Genomic DNA, 23,447 nt, shown 5'->3' on the forward strand with positions numbered 1-23,447 from the left:
AACATTTTTGCTAATAAATGCCTGTCTAAAACATGCGATGTAACTTTCTCTGATGTCTTCATGACACTTCAGCATTAGAAGACAAAAGCTCTAAAATCCACCATGTAAATGTAACAGCGTCTGGTTGGGGGGCGGGGACGGGAGGGGCGGCGAGCCCCCTGGCGCGTGGGCTTTAGGCCCGGGCATGGCGGGGCCCCGGCGGCCTGGGGGTCTCCTGGGGCCCCCCCTCCATGGAGCCCGCCACCCCGGAGCTCCGTCCCAGATGACTGAACTGGGCACCAAGCGCTCCTGCTGTCCCTGGCAGTGGACTGACGCGGCAGGGGCGAGCTAGCCGGCTCCGCGCCTCTCCGCGGGATCCAGACGCCTCCAGGGGCTGCCGGCGGAGGGTCTGACGCGGCGTGGCCATGGCTCACCTCCGGGGACTTGCCAACGAGCACTCTCGCGTGGACCCTGAAGAGCTCTTCACCAAGCTCGACCGCACGGGCAAGGGCTCGTTTGGGGAAGTCTACAAGGGCATCGATAACCACACGAAGGAGTTGGTGGCCCTCAAGATCATCGACCTGGAGGAGGCCGAGGAGGAGACCGAGGACATCCAGCAGGAGATCACCGTCCTCAGCCAGTGCGACAGCCCCTACGTCACCCGCTACTTTGGCTCCTACCTAAAGAGCACCAAGCTATGGATCATCATGGAGTACCTGGGCGGCGGCTCAGCACTGGACTTGCTTAAACCAGGTCCCCTGGAGGAGACGTACATTGCCACGATCCTGCGGGAGATTCTGAAGGGCCTGGATTATCTGCACTCCGAACGCAAGATCCACCGATACATCAAAGCTGCCAACGTGCCACTCTCGGAGCAGGGGGACGTGAAGCTGGCGGACTTTGGGGTAGCAGGGCAGCTCACAGACACGCAGATTAAGAGGAACACATTCGTAGGCACCCCCTTCTGGATGGCGCCTGAGGTCATCAAGCAGTCGGCCTACGACTTTAAGGCTGACATCTGGTCCCTGGGGATCACGGCCATCCAGCTGGCCAAGGGAGAGCCTCCATCTCTGACCTCCACCCCATGCGCGTCCTGTTCCTGATTCCCAAGAACAGCCCACCCACGCTGGAGGGCCAGCACAGCAAGCCCTTCAAGGAGTTCATGGGGGCCTCCCTCAACAAGGACGCCCGATTCCGGCCCACCGCCAAGGAGCTCCTGAAGCAAATTCATCACACGCTACATCACGAAGACCTCCTTCCTCACCGAGCTCATTGACCGCTATAAGCGCTGGAAGTCAGAGGGGCATGGTGAGGAGTCCAGCTCTGAGGACTCTGACATTGATGGCGAGGGGGAGGACCGGGAGCAGGGCCCCATCTGGACGTTCCCCCCCACCATCCGGTGGAGTCCACACAGCAAGCTTCACAAGTGGACAGCCCTGCATGGCTCACAGAAGCCTGTGGAGCCCGTCAAGAGGCAGCCAAGGTCCCAGTGCCTGTCCACGCTGGTCCGGCCCGTCTTCGGAGAGCTCAAAGAGAAGCACAAGCAGAGCGGCGGGAGCGTGGGTGCGCTGGAGGAGCTGGAGAACGCCTTCAGACAGGCGGAGGAGTCCTGCCCCGACATCTCAGACAAGCTGATGGTGCACCTGGTGGAGCGAGTGCAGAGGTTTTCACACAACAGAAACCACCTGACATCCACCCGCTGAAGCGCGCTGCTGTTCAGATAGGGGACAGAAGGTCCTTTGTTTTTGCTCTGAGCTCCATAAGAACTGTGCTGACTTGGAAGGTGCCCTGAGCTGTGTCGTGACTGCAGGGACACGTCAGATGCTGTGGGCCTCATATGCCAGGTCACCGTCTCCTTCCACCCCTGCAGTGTGCTGTTCTGCAGGTCAGGGACATTCCCTATGCCCACTGCCCTCCTCCCTCTCCCGGCCCAGCAGTAGAGATCACGGAGGCTCCAGGAGCCGGCGTGGCCCTCATGAGCTACGCCTGGGTCTTCTGCAGACTCACGCAGCCCAATGGCCGCTCAGACCAAGGCGCAGAGCAACTATCAGGGCAGCTCTGTCTCATCCTCCGTGAGGTGGGGAGAGGCAACAGGGCAGCCCCCAGAGGAGTGCCCTGGCCGCTGTCCTCCCAGGGCCCATGATGGCCATAGATTTGCCTTGTGGTGTTGGATCAGGTACTGTGTCTGCTCATAAGTACTTGTGTATTCCAGAATGTTTTGTTTTTTAAGAAAATTGAATTTACTTGTTTCCTTAAATATTCTGAGGTTAATATGTTAGTTTTCATAGGACATTGAGAGGCCCCTGCCACTTTCAATAAAGAACTGACTTGGAAAAAAAAAAAAAAAGAGTGTCTGGTTAATAAGACTTAAGGGGGATAGATTGGCCTACTTGGCAAATGACACAAAAATAATTTTATTCATCAAATGGTGTGGCCTATAAAAAAAGTCAAACAATAAGTCCAAAATCTCCAAGAGTAAATATTTAAGTCAGATATAACTTCCAGAATCAAGAACTAAAAGGCCTATCTCTGTTAACCCTAAATACATATATAGTAGTACATGGACACAACTTTAATCTTTAGATCTTTGGACAAAATATAGAGAAAATTAAAATCAGTAAATGAATTGCCTTTGCCCCATCCAAAAAATGGAATAAAATTCTTGATGCAGGATTTTTCTCAGCCACTTTGCCAGCCAGGGACCTCCCCAGCTGTTGACAACCCTGCCCAGGCCTTGCTTGTCCCTGGATTCACCACAGAAAGTGCACCTCCCACTCAGCCCACCAGGCCATGCTTGGCTTGTCCTCTGCATGGGTACCATGACCACCGTGATGGTGCACTCAGCCCCTGGTGGAGGGTGTGTCTGGATGAGTAAGTGCCAGGTCCGGCTGACCACTCCAAGTGCTGGCACAGGTGCACACTCCATGCAGGGCTTGTGACTGAACCAGATGTGCCACAAGTGACTCCTCCAGGGGACTGTGACATCCACACGAGGGTAAGATGATGGCACCCAAACGGGGAAGCTTGTGACCTCGAAGCCCCAGAGGAGGTGTTACAGCATACTAACAGCTCTTTTAGTGCCACCACAGCCTGCAGAATGGGGACGTGTTAACAGCCCTTTCAGTCCTGTTGCCACACTGTGCCCCACAGCTCCAGAGCTGGCCCAACCTCATCACTGCTTCCTATTGCATGGGGTGGCCACCAGGTGCCAACATGGGTCAGAGGGCTAAATAAAGTGTTACTGCCTTTTTTGTACCTGCATTTGGCAGCATCCCAAGTTCTTGTCCCACATCCAAGAAGAATGAGCTTATGCTGACAATTGAAGGTTGAAAGGCACAGAAGAGTTTTATTAAGCAATGGAACAGCTCTCAGGAGAGAGATGTGAGGGTGGTCTCTCTCTCAGCATGGCTGGGTCTGGGAGTTTTATGGCCTCAGAATGGGGGAGTGCATGCTGATTACTTTGTGAGTATGCAAAAAAAAAAAAGGCTAAATCAAAGTCACCACTCAAAGGTGTGCGTGGCAGTTTTAAAAAAAAACAACAATTAGGGAAGGGTAGGTATATGTAAAATAGGTGAAGTGTGGGGACCAATCAGAGGAAAGCATGTCAAACAGGAAGAGAGGTTCTCAATCCTGTTTATAGATTTTTTTGAGACTTGTAGCTTGGGTTTTAAACTGTCTTTGACTTGAAAGTGGGGTTTTACTGGGGACCCTCCCCTATTTGCCTAGGAATGTTTTTGCCTCCTGCGGCTATCATTCTAACAGTGTTATACATTCTGTTGAAAGAATGTTAACAGGTTATATAATAGAATTGTTTTCATTGGGAACAATACACTCACATTATTAATGTTTGTTCTGTATATACTAAACATGCTTCTGAACCACAAACATGTTTGATTACTCAGTATGATTTTAAGAAGAAGTAACTACAGTGTCCTTTATTATCAGCAGAAAGTATTGGAAAATCTATATACTTCAATATAGACAAATGCCATTATCTCAAGAGTACAAAATTAGAAATTAACTTGTGACAAGTATAAACATATTTCCAAAGAGTTCCAGTGCAAAATACATTGGCACTATTTAAGTTTACCTTGGAGCTACTTCAAGGAGATTAAATATTTTATATTTAGATTCTAACTATTTAGTGAAAAGCTCCTAAATATTGTATATAAATCAGCATATACACAAATGTTAGTGTTTACTGAAGCATACCTGTTGCTTAATCTTCATAACAGTTAAAAATATCTTATGAATTTATGCCAAGACTTCCTTTAAAATACCTATTGCTTATTAAACTCTGGGGTCATTTATTTCAAGAACCAAAGTATGACACACATTTTAAATTTAGACAGACAAACTTCTAACAGACTGTATTTCATAAGAACAACTTCTGTCTCTCTCTGGATCTCTAGTCTACCCATCAGTGGTAAACTGAATAAAGAAAATGTGGTACATATATACCTGGAATACTATGCAGCTATGTAAAAAAATGAGATCATGTCCTTTGCAGGGTTATGGATGGAGCTGGAGGCCATTATTCTCAGCAAATTTTGTTTATAAGTGAGAACAAAATGCAGTATTTTGGGAGCTAAATGATGAGAACACATGGTCACAGCAAGGGGAACAACACACACTGGGGCCTATTGGAGGATGAAGGGTTGGGGGAGAGAGAGCATCAGAGAAAAGAGTTAATGAGTACTAGGCTTAATACCTGGGTGATGAAATAATCCGTACAACAAACTGCCATGACACACATTTACCTAGGTAACAAACCTGCACATGTACCCCTAAACCTAAAATAAAAGAATTAAAAAACTATTTAAAAAGTCTTAATGTTTTTCTACAGATGGATTAAAAAATGCTGTTATAGACAGTGAGTCCTGTTTTTGGCTCTTTGATTAGAATACTTAACTAAAAATTTTCAAAAAACCTACATTTATTACAGTAGTATTTCCATGTAAATTTAAGTGTCAAGGAAACTTTCTCAGTTTCAAAAAGATACATTTTTTAAAAAGTAAGTCTTATTTAAAAAGACAAATAAGTCAGAAATGAAAGTGGAAACATAAAAGAGATACCTCAAAATAAAAAAGGATTATAGGGAATAATAATGAGCAAATATCTGCCAATAAATTAGATAACTTAGAAAAAATAAATTCCTAGAAAACCTTAAACCCACTAAGATTGAATCAGGAAGAAAGATGAAGCCTGAAAAGACCAATAACAAATAAAGAGATTGAAGTAGTAATTAAAAGCCTCTAAGCAAAGAAAACTTCTGATAACTTCATTGCTGAAGTCTACCAAACGTTCAAGGAAGAATTAACATCAATCCTTCTTTTTTTTTTTCTGAGGCCGAGTTTTGCTCTTGTCACCCAGGCTGCAGTGCAATGGAGTGATCTCACCTCACTGCAACCTCCACCTCCTGGGTTTAAGCTATTCTCCTGCCTCAGCCTCCCAAGTAGCCTGGATTACAGGTGCCCATCACCATGCCCAGCTAATTTTTGTAGTTTTAGTAGAGACGAGGTTTCACCATGTTGGCTGGGCTGGTCTTGAACTCCTGACCTCAGATGATCCACCCACCTCAGCCTCTCAAAGTAGCAGGACAACACATGTAAGCCACTGAGCCAGGCCAACACCAATCCTTCTTAAGCTCTTTCAAAAATAGAGGTAGAGGGAATACTTCCAAACCCATTTTATGAAGCCAATGTCACCCTGATACCAAAGCCAGACAAAGACACCACAAGAAAGGAAAATTACAGGCTGATATCTCTGATGAACATAGATGCAGAAATGTTTAATAAATTATTAACAATACAAATTGAACAGCACATAAATAAGATTACATATCATGACCCAGTGGGATTTATCCCTGACATGCAAGGCTGAACTAACATACAAAAATAAATCAAAGCAATCCATCCTATTAACAGAATGAAGAATAAACCACAAATGATTTATGGCAGTTGATGCAGAAAAGCCATTTGACAAAATTTAACATTCTTTCATGATAATACTCAACAAATTAGATAAAGAAGGACATTTTCTCAGTGTAATAAAGGTCATTTATGAAAATCCCACAGCTAACACCATAATCAATGGAGAAGAACTAAAAACTTTTCCTCTAAATTCCAATACTAGGCAAGGATATTCACCCTGCCTACATTTAGTCAATATAGTATTGGAAGTACTAGCAACAACAATCAGACAAGAAAAAGAAATAAAAGGCACACAAAAGGAAAAAGAACAAGTAAAATTATCCTTTGCAGACAATTACACAATCCTATATGTAGAAAAAACTAAAGAATAGACAAAATAATCTGTTAGTATTAATAAATGAATTCAACAAAGTTGCAGATATAAAATCAATATACAAAAATTAGTTTTATTTCTGTACAACAATAACTGTCTATATGACACAGCAGTCCCTTTTCTGAGTATATACCTAAAGGAAATGAAATTACCCCATTGTAGAGATATCTGCACTTTCCTTTTTTTTCTTTTTTTTAAATTATACTTTAAGTTCTAGGGTACATGTGCACTTTTTATGGCTATATAATATCCATTATTTTTTCATCCATTCATCCACTGATAGTCATTTAGGTTGTTTCCATATCTTGGCTATTGTGAATAACTTATTTGTGGTATCTATAAAGTTTACAGTCTAGAAGCAGAGAGTGGAAAGGTGGTTGCCAGGGGCTGGAAAGGGATAAGGAAAATGGAAAGACTGGTCAAAGGATACACATTTTCTGTTATAAAATTAATAAGTTCTGGAGATCTAATATAAATTGTGAATACAGTTAATAATACTGTATTGTGTACTTGAAGTTTGCTCTTTGATGATTTTATATACATACGTAATGTAATGTTACCAAAATCAAATTAATAGACCCTTCACTACACAGTTACTCTGTGTGTGTGTGTGTGTGTGTGTGTGTGTGGTGAGGACATTTAAGAGTTGCCCATTGTACTCCTTATATATGTACACTTTTGTATAAAAGACAGGGTCTCACTCTGTTGCCTAGGTTGGAGTGCAGTGACGTGAGCATAGCTCACTTCAGCCTTGAACTCCTGGGCTCAAGTGATCCCTGCACCTCAGGGTCCAGAGTAGCTGGGATTACAGAAATGAGCTACTATGCTCAGCTAATTTAAAAAAAATAGAGATGGGGATCTCACTATGTTGCCCAGGCTGTTCTCAATCTCCTGGCCTCATGTGATCCTCTCGCTTCAACCTCTCAAGTGGTTATGATTACAGGTGTGAACTACCAATTACAACTCTATACAATTTTTATTTGTCAATTATACTTCAATAAAGCTGGGAAAAAATAAAGGTAAAAAAAGTAAATGGAAATGTATAATATGTACATAATATGTAAACCACAGCTAGAGAAACAGACCACAAAATGCAGTAGTAGAAATGGCAACTATTCTTTCTTTGGCACACTAAAAGTTTCCACACTCAGTCTTGGCAGTTTCAGAGATGGGGTAGCAAATGAGAGATACCAAGTTGATTATTTAAAGGAATTTTTATAGCTTTTGAAATTAGTGCCCTACTTTTATGTGACAAGTAAAATTTTAGCCCAATGAAAGCAAAGATGAAATTCAAGTGTCCCCAAGAGGGGCATGAGAAACTATTTAAAAGAAAACCAGGTTGGCATCAGACTGCTCATTACTACCACTTGATTTTAGGACAAAAAAATTGATAAAAACTTCCAACTGTTGTGGGAAAATATCATTAATCTAGAATTATTATTTCCAATAAAACTCTGTTAGGAGTGAGAGGAAGACTACAGATTTTTTTTCAATTCAGATTCCAAAATTCTTTGAATTCTTTGATTGAATATATTATCCTCCACTCCCTATAAAAACAGAAAATGTGTATATGTATATACATACACACACATACACATGGGTCTATTAATTTGATTTTGGTAACGTTACATTACATATGTATACACATACGTGTGTGTATGTATATATACGGTTTAGGAAAAAAATGAAGTTACAATGCACTGAGAGAAACACACTTAATAAGGTAATTAATTCCCTAAAATAAACTGTGTGATTATGAAATTGGTTTATTAATGCAAATGATAATATTTATTATATTTTATTTTTTCCTGGCCTAAACAGTATTATTCACTAAAATAAATTTTAGAACATGGTAATTCTAATGACAGGGCCCAGTAACAGCTGTCTTATGGCCTTTATTTGCTATCAAATATAATACCCAAACAATGTTTAAACACCATCTTCACTGTCTTAGATTTTCTGCTTGAGTCTAGACCCATTAGTAATGTGAATTGTTTGAGTCCTGATGAACATGATCTGTTCTTGAGAGCTAAGCCAGGCTCTGCTGACTCAACCAAATATTACCTATTCACAAAGAAAGATACATCTTGACTCTTAAAATTTGTTTAAGGAGTCTGAAAATGTGTCAAATGGGATATCCACTTAAACAACTTGTCCACCTATAATTCAAAGGGATCTGTTTATCTTCCATTCATTCATGGAGATCTAGATGTGGAGACATATAAAGAACACAAGATTCCCAAAAAATGCAAGTGTCATTTCAAATTAAGAGATGTTTGCCAATTTCCCTCGGTTTATTTATTTTTTTACCTTTAAAATAATTTTTGATACCTTATATTTGCACATATTTATGGGGTAAGTGTGAAATTTTGTTACATGCATAGAATGTGCAATGATTCAGTCAGGATATTTAGGATTTCCATCATCTGAGTATGTATCACTTGTATGTGTTGGGTACATTTCAAGTCCTTTTTTCTGACTATTTTAAAAAATACATATGTTTATTGCAGCACTATTCACAATAGCAAAGACTTGGAACCAACCCAAATGTCCATCAATGATAGACTGGATTAAGAAAATGTGGCACATATACACCATGGAATACTATGCAGCCATAAAAAAGGAAAAGTTCATGTCCTTTGTAGGGACATGGATCAAGCTGGAAACCATCACTCTAAGCAAACTATCGCAAGGACAAAAAACCAAACACTGCATGTTCTCACTCATAGGTGGGAATTGAACAATGAGAACACTTGGACACAGGGTGGGGAACATCACACACCAGGGGCTGCCGTGGGGTGGGGGGAGGGTGGAGGGATAGCATTAGGAGATATACCTAATGTAAATGACAAGTTAATGGGTGCAGCACACCAACATGGCACATGTATACATATGTAACAAACCTGCACGTTGTGCACATGTACCCTAGAACTTAAAGTATTAAATATGTGTGTGTATATATATATATATATAAAATAAGTCATGAGGGAGAGAAAATACTCTTAAGTTACTTGGACTAAGCCATGAAGTAGGATAGTATAATTTGAAAAAGGACTTGGATTAGTTGTAAATGTATAATGTAATATCCAGCACAGCCACTAAAAATGATTTTGAAAAAAGCAGTATAATCAATATACTAACAGAAGAAAAAGCAGAATCAGGCCAGACATGGTGACTCATGTCTGTAATCCCAGCACTTTGGGAGGCTGAGACAGGAAGATCACTTGAGCCCTGGAGTTCAAGTCTAGCCTGGCAATGAATAAGAGCCCATCTCTACCCCCCAAAAAAAGAAAAAGAAAAAGAAAAAGAAAGAAGAAAAAGCAGAATCTTTTTTTTTTTTTAGACGGAGTTTTCATCTTGTTGCCTGGGCTGGAGTGCAATGGCACGATTTCAGCTCACCACAACCTCCACCTCCCAGGTTCAAGCAATTCTCCTGCCTCAGCCTCCCGAGTAGCTGGGATTACAGGTGTGCGCCACCACACCCGGCTAATTTTTTGTATGAAAAAGCAGAATCTTATACAATGCTCAATTAAAATCAGGGAGAGGAGAAAAAGAGTAGAAGACCAAAAAACTAACAAATTACAAGGTTGACAATTACTGAATATATTAATCTAAGTATATCAATAATCACTTTAGACATCGCTTAAAAGACAGAGATTGTCAATGGATTAAGAACAAGACCCAAATATATGTTGTCTATGAGAAATGTACTTTAAATAGCTGGGCATGGTGGTGTGCACCTGTAGTCCTTAGGAGGCCAAGGCGGAGTGTCACCTGAGCAGAGGATTTTGGGACTACAGTGAGCTATGATCATGCCACTGCACTCTAGCCTGGTTGACAGAATGAGACCTCATCTCTATAGAAAAAAGTAAGTAAATCTACTTTATAAAGGCACAAATATATTCACAGTAAAGGAATGGAGAAAGATATCACATGCTAACGTTAATCAAAATAAAGTGAAATAGCCGTATTAATTTCAGACACAACCGACTTTAGAACAAGAAATATTATCAGAGATCAAAAGGGGCATTCCTTAATGATAAAGGGATCAGTTTTCTAAGAAGACATAACAATCCTTAATGTGTACGCACTGAACAACAGAGCATCAAAGTACATGAAGCTAAATCTGGTAGAAGTGCAAAGAGAGATAGATAAATTCACTCCTACAGTTGGAGGCATTGGCATCCCTCTATCAGAAATGCACAGGTTCAACAAGCAGAAAATCAGTAAGGGCATAACATGATCAATCATGATCAAAAACTTGATTCAACCAACTATATGTAACTGACATCTATGGACCACTTTACCCAACAACAGCAGATGACACATTTTCTCACACACACATGAAACATTCAGCAGAATAGACCACATTCTGGGCTAGAAAATGCACCTCAACAAATTTAAAAGAATAGAAATCATACGAAGTATGTTCTCAGACTACAATGGAATGAAAGTAAAAAAAATCACTAAAAAAAAAGATAGCTGAAAAACATGAAAATACTTGGAGGTTAAACAACAGACTCCGAAGTAACTGAAGGTGACAGAAATCTCAAGATAAATTTTTAAAATATTTCAAACTAAATGGAATTGAAAGCACAACTTATCAAAAATTTAGGAACACAACAAAGGCAGTGCCTACTGGGAAATTTATACCACTGAATGTACATTAAAAAGAACAAAGATCTAAATAAATAATCCTTCCCATTCAGAAGCTGGGGGAAAATTCAAATTAAATTCAAAGTAAGCAAGTAAAAGAAATAATAAAATACGAATACAATTCTGAGTGGCCTGATATCTGATTTCCGGAAGCTGAGTTTTATGCGGCTTTAGAAGTTTCATGTTATGAGTGTGAATTGGCAAGTGACCATGGCGATTGTTTCTGATATGGCCACCTCAATTACATAGAGAACGGATGATAAGTGGCATCATCCCAGTTCTGCATGACACCACGCCAGTGATTCTCTAAAGTCAAGAGACCTGTATATGTTGTCCTTCTTGTGTTTGGTGAATCTGTGGTCTATAGACTACATAATGGGCTATTTCTGGGGTACTGACCATTTTGCTCCATTATGCATGAGCCATATAACTATGGGAAATAATGTTTTCCTTTTTGACACCTGGCCTAGTCCTCTCTTCTTAGATAAGAGCAAAGGAAGAGCACCATTTGGCCTGCTGCACCCAGGGCAATTTATACCATCCAGGTATCCAGCACTGAATATGTAGCAACTGTGATCCACCATAGAACATTAGTCTATCTCTGATAAGCGTGCTAATATCTACGATTCTGCCTTTGTGGGGAGATGACTCCACAGATTAACCCCCTGGCTTGGGTCAATATTGAGATGTTATATTGTCTTCAACAGGGAAGATGACATAAAAATTATGTTCAATAGGATTATGTGGAGACAACATAAGTGACTAACCTGAGACAAGAAGTTAGAAATACTTGTTTCTTTTAGATGAATAATTTTGGAGCTTGAGGAAACGACACCGTTGTGGCGAACTTGCTTTGCCAAACCCTGTGTATGCATTTCTGGGTAAACAACACATTTTCATCCTTTAAGCATTGTTTCCATTATTTATAATTCCTAATAGTATGAGACGTTTGGGACTCATTCCTTGGTTCTTCTTCTCTCATTGTATCTTTCATTGTATCTTTCGGTGCTGCAATTTCAGAATTGCAAATTCATCAATGAATTAATGAACAGAGTGACTGCCTTCGTCACACATACATTCGAAATAGACCACTGGGCTAGTGATGATTCACTCTTAAGGCTATTATGTTTACTCATTTAAAAAATCTGAATCTCAGTATGAATTTTCTTCTCAGTGAGTGACTGACCTATCTGATATGATGCTATGACAAAATCTTTACTTTTTACCTGAATTTGATGGGATTGAAAGTTGAGAACATTTTAATTTATTTTCTGTTTCACTTGATTAATAGTGCCCAATCTAACATGCAATGTTCACCTGGGTACATATATACGACTACATCAAATTTTTTCTTATATTACCTTAAAAATTTTAAGATATTGTAATGGTATGGCCAGTTTACTCACTGGTAAACTTTTCATAACAGAAATATCATGCCAGTGGATACAAATACGTAACATCAGTAATTTGCTTTGCCCATGAAACAGAGAACTGAATAAGTTGATGGGTAAACTAGTATCTGAATTATAAACTCCAAATATCAAGTGACTTCATCATTTTCAGTATAATGAAAATACAGGCTGTGAATGCTTCCAGTTGGTCCTGAAAGGGCCTTTGAGGTGAGTAGGTTCACAAAAGCGGCGACATGTGTGTCCCAGTGTGCATTCTACTCCTCAGTAAGTGACTGGACATTCTTTATGGCTTCCTCATGGTTAAAACAAGTCTTTTTATTGAAATTTTACTGAAATAATGATGAGACAATGTAATATTCTTTTCATTTACATATAAGAGTAGACACAGATTCACCTCCACATTTTTTTTTTTTTTGAGACGTAGTCTCGCTCGGTTGCCCAGGCTGGAGTGCAGTGGCACGATCTCAGCTCGTTGCAGCCTCTGCCTCCCAGGTTCAAGAGATTCTCCTGCCTCAGCCTCCTGAGTAGCTTGGATTACAGGCACGTGCTACCATGCCTGGCTAATTTTTTGTATTTTTAGTAGAGACGTGGTTTCACCATGTTGGTCAGGCTGTTCTTGAACTCCTGACCTTGTGATCTGCCCACCTCCGCCTCCCAAAGTGCTGGGATTACAGGCTTGAGCCCTCGCGCCTGGCCTTCACCTCTACCTATTATAATATTTTCATGTTATTCCATTTTGTGATGTTTGTGGGTCATTTGTTGAGGGTTCACAATATGAAAACTGGGCATTTTGGCCAAGATGCATGTAAATGAATACAACTCCATGTGCCCTGATAACTGATTTCTAGATCCTGAGATTCAAGTGGCTTCCAGCGTGTCTGTATTTTATGAAAGCTCATATACAGTAAACCATGCCAATTGTTACTGATACAGCTTCCTTGAATATATAAAGTGATGATCAATGGGATGCTTTGTTTCTGCATAAAACCACTGAAGTGCTTCTCCAAAGCCAAGTGACCTGTATGATTTGTCCTTATTATATTTTGTGAACCAGTGGACTAAAACCTTTATAATGGGTCTTTTTTCAGTATTGTCAATATTGCTCAATTAACAAAAACCATGCATGACTCATATACACAGGTGAGGTGTAGTTCTCCCTTTGACATTTGCTCTACATCTGCCCCTTAGATGATGATATGGAAGAAGAGCACTCTTTGGCCTGTTGCGACTGGGACAGTTGACAGCACCCAGGTGTCCTGTAATGAAAATGCTCTTGACACCAATGCATCCTAGCGTCAGAGCTTCAGGAAGCCTTCTCAAGTGTGCATGGGGAGTACCATGTCTTTCATCAATAATGAAACCTTCTAATGTCTTGGTGAGAAATAATGCCTTAAAATTACACTCAATAGGATTATGCTAGGCTCAGCCTGCCTAGATGAAAATGCTGGAACAGATAACAGTGACTTCTTATTTGCCTTCAAGGGGAATTTTATTTTGAACTTGAAATAACAAAATCTTTATGGGTAACTTGTTTGCCCAACTGTATCAGTGCGCCTATAAATGAACAGAAAATTCTCAACCTATAAGCTTGCAATTTCTAATAGTATCGTATATTCAGGTCTCATTCTTTGGCTTTTTCTCTTATTGTGTGTTTCAGTAAGACATGCTGCCAAGAGATGTGCCATTCTATTATAAAAGATTAGTAGCTTCCTTTACCGACGTGTATATTCTATCTAGAATATTGAGCTACAGAAGACTCCCACCTAAGGGAATTAGTTTTACACCTTCAGGTAATCTGAATTTCAATATGAGTTTTCCTTTATGATATAATCCTCATGACAAAATCTTTACTTTTTATCTGAACTTCATACAATTCAATATTGAAGATTTTTTAAATTCACTGTTACCTAGTCCAATATTTAATATACATTTGGCTGTAGATACATGTTGACTAGACAAAATTTTTTTATATTATCATTGTGGGGCTCTAACAGTGTTTCACTGTAACTGTGAGACCATGGTAATGGAAGAGACCCTGGTAACGGAGAGGAGAATGTGAGAATCAGTATGTACTTTGCCTATGAAACTTAAATATTTAGTAATTTGATCACCAAATTGATACCCAAATTTCAGTTCCTATCATGTGTAAATCAAAAAGTATCTGAGATTTAGAAGTTTATTTAGAAGTTGATTTTGCCAAGGTTAAGGACATGCTCAGAAGAAATAAACCCAAAATCACAGAAACTGTCTGGGATCTATGTCTTTCTCCAAAGACGATTTTGAGGGCTTCATTGTTGAAAGGGGAAAAGTGGGCTGGAGGGGAAAAAGGGAGGGTATGATAATCCATATGTTCCAAGACAAAAGGAGCAGGTAGGGGAATGGTCAATAATGCATTCGTCTCACGCTCAGTAAATCAGCACTTTACATAAGATAAGGTGAACACAGAGTAGCTACCTGTGGAGATCTTTAACCTTTAATCTGTAGCTATCTGCTTAAGAACAAAAGGAAATTCTTGCATGACTCAGCTTTCAGCTTATTTTTTTTTTCTTTTGGCATAGTAAATTGGGGTCCCAAGTTTTTATTTTCCTTTCACACATGTGACCCCACTATTTTCAGAATAATGAAAGCACATGTTAGAAATGGTGACACTTATTCCTAATATGGACTTTGAAATGACTGGGTTCACAAATTTAGAATCATGGCTCTCACTGTGGGTTTTTATTTTCAATGAGTGACTGGCTTACTTGATGGAATTCTTTCAAAAAATGTTCACTTTTTACTGAAATTGTATTAAAATAATGTTGGAATATGTTCAGTCATGTTTACCATCTCTATAGTATATGATAATATGGCAGATTACTCAGTGTCAAAAGCCTGGCATATCTTGTCCTTATGATGTTGATGAGTCAGTGGTCTAGAGCCTTAGTAATATGTCTTTTTGTGGTAGTATGGACCATATCTCTCCACCAAGAAATAGTCTGTGTAAGCCATATACGCAGGAACAATTTATGTCTGATTTTGAACTATGGTCCCGTTCCTATGCCTGTAGATAAAGACTGCTGAGAAGAGCACCCTCTGGTGTTGCCACAGAGGCAAGTGCTACCACACAGGCATGCTGCAGTGAATTTAACTGATCCATTGTTTAAGGATGCTATTCTGGTAAGGGTTTATAAGACAACTTAACTATATATATAAAGAGTATCTTCAGGAGACGTAATAATGTAAAAATCATGTTCAATAGGATTAAGCTGAGGCTCAAAATAGTGCCAATCCTTGCAAGAAGGTGTGAGAAGTCATTAGATTTGGGGGATATGGGGTATTCCATTTTCAGCTTGGTAGGAAGAAACCCTTTGGGGAATCCTGCATCATTTGCCTCTGTCTACTTCTAAAGGAACTTTTAAAATTCTTTTATCTTGTCTTTATTCTTAATACTCATACATTATTAGAGAGAATATCTTGGTTTATTTTTTCCTCATGGTGTGCTTCAGAATGTTCATCCAGCAAGAGGTGGTCATTACATGGATTATATATATGAGTTCTGTCTTTTGTAATTAAAAAATTCCAAGTGGACCATTTGAATATTAAACATTGGCCTTCAAAATGATTACATTTACCTGTTCATACAAAATTAGTGAGCAATGGTCCATTCTTTCCAATGAGTGACTGGTCTAATGGGGTCCTCATTAAAACTCCTTTTTTTTTTTTTTACCTGAGCGTACTTTGATTTAAAGATGAGACATTTGGTAATTCATTGCAATCAACTCTTTAGTGATTGCACAAATAGACAATCCATTTCTATTATTTTATTTTTTGAGTTGCTGTATATGGTGTTATGATGTTTGTGGATCATTGAGGCACTACTCACAACTAAAAGACTTTGGCAATTTTAGGGAATGGCTTGAGATTCAGCTATAGGTTAACCTTGATTGAAATTGAATACAATACAGGTAGTCTGAAATCTCATTTCCTTATCCTGAGTCTCACTCAGGTGTCATTAGATTTGTTATAAAGAAATGCATACACTATGTATGATGCCAGTTGTTACTGATATGAAGAGGATAAGAAGCTTTTATTTCTGCAGGGAAATCATCCCTTACCAGGTCGTCAAAAGACATGATACCTATGTGCTCGGCCCTTACTATACACGGGGAATCAGTGGTCTACCACAGCTTAAGTAATGGGTCGTATTTGGAGTATCACACATCTCAGTCTTGTAGAAATTAGGAACAGCAATTAGGAGTCATGCACATATAAGAGATGTAATCCTACCCTTTGACTATAGCCTACTCTTGTCTTTTACAGAGAAGACTGTGGAGGAAGAAAACCTTTTACCCTATTGTTCAGGGAGAAACTGACACCACTCAACTGCCTGGCACTGAAAATGTGGCATCCAGTCCACTTTACCACCAGTGTTTAAGGAAACCATCTCTGGTAAGCATATTTGATCTAAGTGTGCATAGGCATATGAGTGCCACGGGCTGGGTCAATGATGAGATGTTACCTTGAAGAGAAGTGATGACATAAAAATTAAGCTCAGTTGGATTATGCTGAGGCCCAGCCTAGGTGACAATTGTGAGACAAGAAGTTTGGATTTCTTAGTTTCCTTCCATTGGGGATTTTATTTTGGGATTCTGGCAATGGAATCTTTCTGTGAAACTTGTTTTGCACACTTCTATCTGTGTGCTTCTAAGTAAACTACAAATTCTGATTCTTTAAGTGCTATTTAAGTTTCCTACAATTCCTAATTTTCTTGAATATTTGGCACTAAGACCCTTGCTCTTTTTCTCTCACTGGATGATTTAGTAAGTCCTACTGGCACTATTCTATTGAGTGGAGGTGAGAGGCTGCCTTTGCTGACTGAAAAATTCCAAATAGATAATTGAACTAGTGAAGACTGAGCTCTATAATAATTAGATTATTCATTCAGACAACATGAATATCATGATAGGGTTTTCTTCTCAATGATTGACTGACACATGTGATGCAATCCTCATGAGAAAATCCTTACTTTTTTCCTATGATTGATTGTTTTCAGGGTTGAGAAATATGATACATTGGAATTTTGCTCAATGCGCTACAGTTATCATGGTCTAAATATACAGACAAAATTTCCTGTAATGTTAGTATAATATTTTAACAGTGCTAGGATATGTTTTGATCATTGATGAATCTTTATGACTGAAGGGTCCTTGCAATTGGGGTAAAAATATGAGTTTCAATAATATGTGTCTGCCCATGAAACTTGAAATTAGATAAACTGATGAGCAATCTGGGGCCTGACTTTTCTTTCCCAAGTACATTTGGCTTCGTTTTCATTATGATGAAAGTGTGTGCTGTGAATAATGCCAATGGTAAATAAGAACTTTATGGACACTTATGTGAATGACAGTCAGGGCCATTCCTTCAGGCAACATGATTATTATTATGCATTTTTCTTCTCAATGAGTGACTAGCATACTTGACAGGATCTACAATAGGGAAACTTTATTTTTTACTAAAATTGCATTGATATAATGTTGACAAGTTTTGTGATTATTGGTATCATCTGTAAGATGTGATACTCATTTGGTCTAAATATAGAAGTTAACATATTAACCTGGGCAGCTCCCCAGGACCAAACCCTCTCGCCTGGGGCTCCCCAGGGAATAAGGCCGAACCCCGCTGTGCCCTTCACTCTGCACCCCTCGTGGGGATCATCACAGAGGCAGGAGCTGGCAACCGAGGTGACTGCCTTCGGGTGGAGGGAAACCGGGGCGGGACGTCGCCCGGCGGCTCCCACACGATGAGCGGAAAAGGCACTCCAGTCTGGGTGGCAGAGCGAGACTCCGTCTGAAAAAAAAAAAACAAAAAAAGGCAATGTAGAAACGCAGCCCACCCAGGTTTTCCACGGCTGTTCATGGTTACGCTTCTGGAAGGACCCGTGTCCTCTCAGACGTAGCAGGATTCCGATGGGAGCCACCCCGGGTCCCACTCGCCCCCGGGACCTGCCATGGGAGCTTTCTTTCCTGGTGGGGTGCCTGACTCTGCCTGCATGCTCCCCCCGCTGTCTGTGGCACCACTTGAGGCCGGGGACCCCTGCCCCCCTGGCAAGACCAGGTCACCTCTGCCACCGGGCCAGGGTGCAGGAACCAGAGCTGAGGCTGCTGAGGTGGAGCAGGGTTGCTGTGGGGGCCTGTGCGCCGTGGGGGCCTGGGTGGGGGTGTTCTCACTTCCCCCAGAGTCTCGAAGGCCGTCTTTGTGATGGATTTGATGCACATGTGTCCACTTTGCTTTTGTTGATGGCATCTGAGGCTCTGGAGTCCATGGCAGCCTTGCTTCCGTTTGCATAATCTGAATTTTGGGAAAATTGCCCTTATGTGAACTAGTTGCAGGGACCGTGCCCTCCGCCAAGGCTGCCGGTGGCGTTTGCCATGTGTGTCCGGTGCTGGGTGAGTGCCAGCTTTTCCCTGGTCAGTTCTGCCCGTGGCCCTCACCTGTGGTCTGTGCCATCACCAGGGCACAGGACGGGGGTCCTACAGGACGGGGTCCCTGAGCAGCCTCGCCATCCCCCCATCCCCCCAACAGGGTCTGGTCCCAGCTACCATTGTGCAGCCTTGCCGCCTCCCCCCCAGTCAGGGTCCGGTCCTGGCCGCTGTGCCGCGTTCGCTCGTGGCCCTCCTGTGTTCTTTACCTGGATCCTTGCCTTTGCTGATGGCGACCTGTAACGGCTCAGCTGCGTTCTCGGAGGCCGGCTCTCCTCCTGGGCGTCTCTGGTGCAGTCGGCGTGGTGAGGTTGGCTTCTGCCGTGGACGGGGCCTTCTCGTGGTGATGACAGTCGCCCTTGGTCTGATGTCTGCAGTGCTCTGAGGACCGGCCCCGCCCGTCCCTGGCGTTCACTCCTCAGCTTCCTCCCATGGGGTGGGCGGCTTCCCTCCTCTCCCTGATTTGTGGGGTGTTTCTCTTTTGCACCTGATGCGTTAAACCCATTACCGGCCTATGTCAGCCTGAGGTTGGTTTGTCCTGGCCGCGGCAGCTCCTGCGCCCCTCCATCGTGGAGGGCGCCCTTCCGTCTGCCCTGCGTCACTGGGCTGGGCCTGGCCCCGCTCTGCTGTGGCCCTGGGACTGGAAGTATGTGCTGCCCTGGTGTCCGGGGGCTCGTGGGTCCTGGGGCACTGCAACCCCTCATTCTCTTTCCTTGGGGTGCAGATGAATTGCGGTGGCAGGGAACCGAGCCCACAGTGGCCAGCCCCTGCGGCACCAGGTCGGAGGGCAGGGCCGGCCTGGACAGAGCTGCCCAGAAGGGTCTGCGGCTGGGTCCACATGAGTCTAGGTGTCTCTGAGGGCACTGGGACGGGAGTGGCCTGCACCTGCCCAGCCCAGTGAGGTCCCTGGCCTCCCTTCAGCTTTGCCCTGGGCTCTGGGCTGAAGGCTGTGTGGTGATGTCAGCCCAGGGACTGTGACATCACTCAGTGGAGACAGTCAGAGAAGAGGGCTCGCGGGGCCCTCCCCAGGGAACTGGCCCTGGGCCCAGACCAGATGGAGCACCCCGAGAAGAACAGGGCAGGTAGCGACCTGAGGCCAGGGCTGGGGAAGGGGATGGGAGCTGACGGGGAGAGAGCAGCCCCTTGTGGGGATGGCTGCAATCCCCTCGTTGGCTCCCGGGAGCCTCCTTGGCGTGTGACCCGGAGCCGGCACTCGCCCCTTGGGACGGAATCGTGGCTGCGTGGGTTGGGTGGAGGCTGGGTGGGGATCAGCATCCCTTCGTCCCTCCCTGGGATCATTGCTTTTCGCTGTGGCCCTCAGGCGTGGCAGGGCAGGCCCCCAACCCCCGGGCCTGCGTGGGCATGGTGGGTGCCCAGCCTTCACGTCCCCTCTTCCTTCCAGGCCCCGGCCTTGTCTGGCTTCCGTTGGGCACCCCCTGGGGTTCGGAGAGCCCCAGAAGAGGCCAGGCTCTTCCTCCTTGGTGATGGATGGGTGCTGGGCCCTGACCGAGTGGTGACCGCCTCCAGGGAGTGGTCTGCGCCCTCAGAAGCTGCTGAGTCTTGGGGTGGCGGCCCTTGTTTGTGGGGGCAGGGGGAGCTGGGCACCCTCTCTGTGCCCACGGAACACAGCCCAGGGTGGTGGCCCTGCCTGTCCTCTGACTGCACTCCTGCTGCTGCTGCTGCTGTGAGGGCCTCAGGCGCAGGCGGTGACCGTCGGGGCCACTCCTGAGGTGGGGGACGTGGGCTGGTGGCCACCGTGGGCAGCAGGTTTGCAAGCAGCCCTCCCATTTTCCACTGGGCTGCCCTCCACCGGCTGCAGGTCAGCGTCCCCCACTGAGGCTCAGGCTGAGGCGAGGCTCCGCAGGGCGGGGGCAGCGCCCAGGGCAGGGGCTTCTCCGTCCATGTCAGGCTTAGGGTGGGTGTGGCTGGGCCCTCCCTCTGCTGTCCGCCCACGACCCCCTCAGAGGGGCTGTCGTGAGATGCTTGGAGGCGCGACCCAGCCCTGAGTGTGCAGGGAGTGCTCAGTGGACCCCCGTGCCACTGCTGTCACCAGAGGAGGCTGCTGCCCAGTCCCGGGCTCCATCTGCAAAGCCGGGTGTGCATCTGTGTGGCTCAGCTCTGCAGGGCACAGTGGGGTTTGCTCCCGGCCCTGAGGCCGGGCACAGGGAGGCCAGTGCTCATCCAGGGGGCCAGAGAGGAAGTAGCAGCCCCAGCCTGCCTGGGCCACAACACCCAAGACCACTTTATCAGAACAGACGCCAGTGGGGCAGCCTGCTCGGTGGCCAGGTGGAGCGGAGTCGGCACACAGCCCGGGCCGGCCTTCACCCCAGCTCCCAACGGCGTTGGGTCCCTGAGTGCAGGGCCTACACCGTTCTCATCCTCCTGCCTCCAGGTCATGGGGCAAGGGTGCCGAGAGCCCCTGTGGGAGCCAGGACCTGAGAGGTGACGGTCACCACCCAGACGAGGGGCTGGGGGTCGCACAGGGAGGCTTCCAGGGGGATGCCAGGAGCAGTGGGGCCCTAGACCCAGCAGTGGGTAGACCCAGCAGGGCAGCGCTCACATCACAGGTTCTAGGGGATGGGGCTTGTCATCTGTGCAGGTGCAGCCGGGATGGGGATTTGGTGCTTTTTGCTCTGCAAAAGCCGGAATGCACGTAGCTGAGCCAAGATCAGAAAGCATGGTGGCTCATGCCTGTGGTCCCAGCTACCTGGGAGGATGAGGCGGGAAAATTGCTTGAACTCGGGAGGCAGAGGTTGTAATGAGCCGAGATCGTGCCACTGCACTCCAGCCTGGGTGATGGAGCTAGATCCTGTTTCAAAAAACAGAAAGAAGACCACACGTCCTAGCCGGCGAGGCCACTCTGTACTCAGGCCCGGCAGCTGTGGCTGCAGCACAGGCGCTCACCCTGCGGCATTGGCCCCTTCAGTGGTTGGTGTTGACCCTCCACGGGGGGGCTGGGTGGGGTGTGTTCAGTCCCATCTGGGTGGACTGAGTATTGGGGATGGGAGAGTGTTTAAGGAGGTGGCTGTTACAGACTCCAGCATCGGGACACCAGGCCGTGGGTCATGCCCGCATCCGTGGGGGCTGTGAGACAGCCGTCCAGAAGCTTCTGCCTCCGGGCCAGGAGGACACCCCGGAGAGCCCCAGGAGGCTCGTTCTGGAATTTAGGGCTCAGCCTCGATGAACCTGACCAGGCGGCGGTTGATGGGTTAATTCATTTCATCAGTCACACATCACTCATGGTTTCTTAGCAGAAGGAACCGACCAAGCCAATCAATGGCTCACCTGGAAGAGAGAAGGAGGGAGAAGGTGGGGATTCTGCAGAGGGAAGGCTGGTGGTGGCGCCCACCTTCGACGGTCGCGCCCTGATGCTGCATGGCTTAAAAGGTGCCACCCGGAGATTGGTGGGTGGGATTGGGCCTCTGGGGGCCCCCGGCTGTGGAGAGGGCAAGGCAGGGACGCCTAGAAAGAAAAGCAACCTGGACGCAGGCCCCACCTCCCTCCAGGCAGCCCCACAGGCTAGAGGGCCACCGTGTCAGGAGGGATAGCCTAGATGGAGAGCAGGCGAGTGGCCCTGTGCCCAGGAGTGTGCCTTGCCCAGCCTGGAGGCCCGCAAGGATGAGAAGCAGTATGTGCCCAGGATGTCACGTGGGCACCACAGACAGAAGTGGAGCCGGGGGAGAGAAGTCCCGGGATGCACCAGGCACTCGTGCAAACCAAGTGCTGAGCAGAGAGCAGCCTGGGAGAGAAGGGGGCTGCCCCGAGCGGCTTGGGTGGCCGGGCCTGTGGGAGACCCTGGGTTTGCTGTTAGGAGGAACAGTGAGCGCAGGCCTCTGTCTCCACTTCATGTTTGTCCTCACTGAGGGAGCCGAGCAGATGCCTTTGCCCCTGCAGGTCCCCCACGTCCCCTCGCCCAGGGCGCGCCCCACAGGCCAGGCCACTTTCACAGCTCACCACACAGGCAGAGACTGGAGGGTGCGCAGGACCCCAGGTGACTGCAGACGTGGGCACAGAGGGGGCTCTGAGGGTGTCTGGCCGCATCCGAGCAGCTGCCAGATCTCCCCTGGAAACACCAGGGTGTGTGCTCGGTGGGCGCTGTGTGTGTGGGGCGGGCGCTTGGCGGGCGCTGTGTGTGTGGAGTGTGTGCTCGTGTGTGCTCGGCGGGCGCCGTGTGTGTGGGGTGGGCGCTCGGCGGGTGCTGTGTGTGTGGAGTGTGTGCTCGGCGGGCGCCGTGTGTGTGGGGTGGGCGCTTGGCGGGCGCTGTGTGTGTGGGATGGGCGCTCGGCGGGCGCTGTGTGCGTGGGGTGTGTGCTTGTGTGTGCTCGGCGGGCGCTGTGTGTGTGGAATGTGTGCTCGGCAGGCGCCGTGTGTGTGGGGTGGGCGCTTCACGGGCGCTGTGTGTGGCACGACCACTGCTTAGGGCCCCCTGGAGCTGCGGGGCACACGGCAGAACCAGCCTCATGTCACCACGTGCTTCCCCCATGTGCAGGGAGGGGTTGGAGGTGTGCGCTTGTCTTGTCCGGAAGCCAGGTGTTGGGACGCGTCCTGACGACGGCACTGCCCACATCCTAATGGGACACCTGAGGGACATCGGTGGCTGAGCAAGGGGTTCCTCCCGAGCGAGTGTTGGACG

At 45.5% G+C, this 23,447-nt stretch overlaps 1 protein-coding gene, 2 non-coding genes and 3 pseudogenes across 20 annotated transcripts in view; all 6 read left to right on the forward strand.

Annotated features, from left to right (window-relative positions):
* The first annotated feature begins 389 nt into the window (after positions 1–389).
* LOC129050343 (serine/threonine-protein kinase 25-like) lies at positions 390–2,294 on the forward strand (annotated as a pseudogene).
* Positions 2,295–11,613: 9,319 nt separating this feature from the next.
* LOC129050625 (small nucleolar RNA SNORD115) lies at positions 11,614–11,694 on the forward strand. Its single transcript, XR_008514300.1, has one exon. It is a non-coding gene; the product is annotated as a small nucleolar RNA SNORD115 (small nucleolar RNA).
* Positions 11,695–13,703: 2,009 nt separating this feature from the next.
* On the forward strand, positions 13,704–13,771 carry LOC129050629 (small nucleolar RNA SNORD115; annotated as a pseudogene).
* Positions 13,772–15,524: 1,753 nt separating this feature from the next.
* Positions 15,525–15,610, forward strand: LOC129050630 (small nucleolar RNA SNORD115). The gene has a single exon (XR_008514301.1). It is a non-coding gene; the product is annotated as a small nucleolar RNA SNORD115 (small nucleolar RNA).
* Positions 15,611–16,833: 1,223 nt separating this feature from the next.
* LOC129050621 (small nucleolar RNA SNORD115) lies at positions 16,834–16,909 on the forward strand (annotated as a pseudogene).
* A 2,877-nt stretch (positions 16,910–19,786) lies between these two features.
* The window catches only part of LOC129050352 (zinc finger protein 705A-like), a 58,198-nt gene continuing 54,537 nt past the window's right edge, over positions 19,787–23,447 (forward strand). For 9 of the 18 annotated variants that reach the window (XM_054532370.2, XM_063716485.1, XM_063716484.1 and 6 more), the window contains exon 1: positions 19,793–19,896. The gene's annotated coding sequence lies outside the window, so the exon portion shown is untranslated. Of the gene's footprint in view, positions 19,897–23,447 lie in introns of all 18 variants that reach the window. The other 9 variants (XM_063716489.1, XM_054532367.2, XM_054532374.2 and 6 more) reach the window with 6 other exon arrangements.

The sequence above is a fragment of the Pongo abelii genome, chromosome 16 (assembly GCF_028885655.2).
Source record: "Pongo abelii isolate AG06213 chromosome 16, NHGRI_mPonAbe1-v2.0_pri, whole genome shotgun sequence".
Taxonomy (NCBI): domain Eukaryota; kingdom Metazoa; phylum Chordata; class Mammalia; order Primates; family Hominidae; genus Pongo; species Pongo abelii.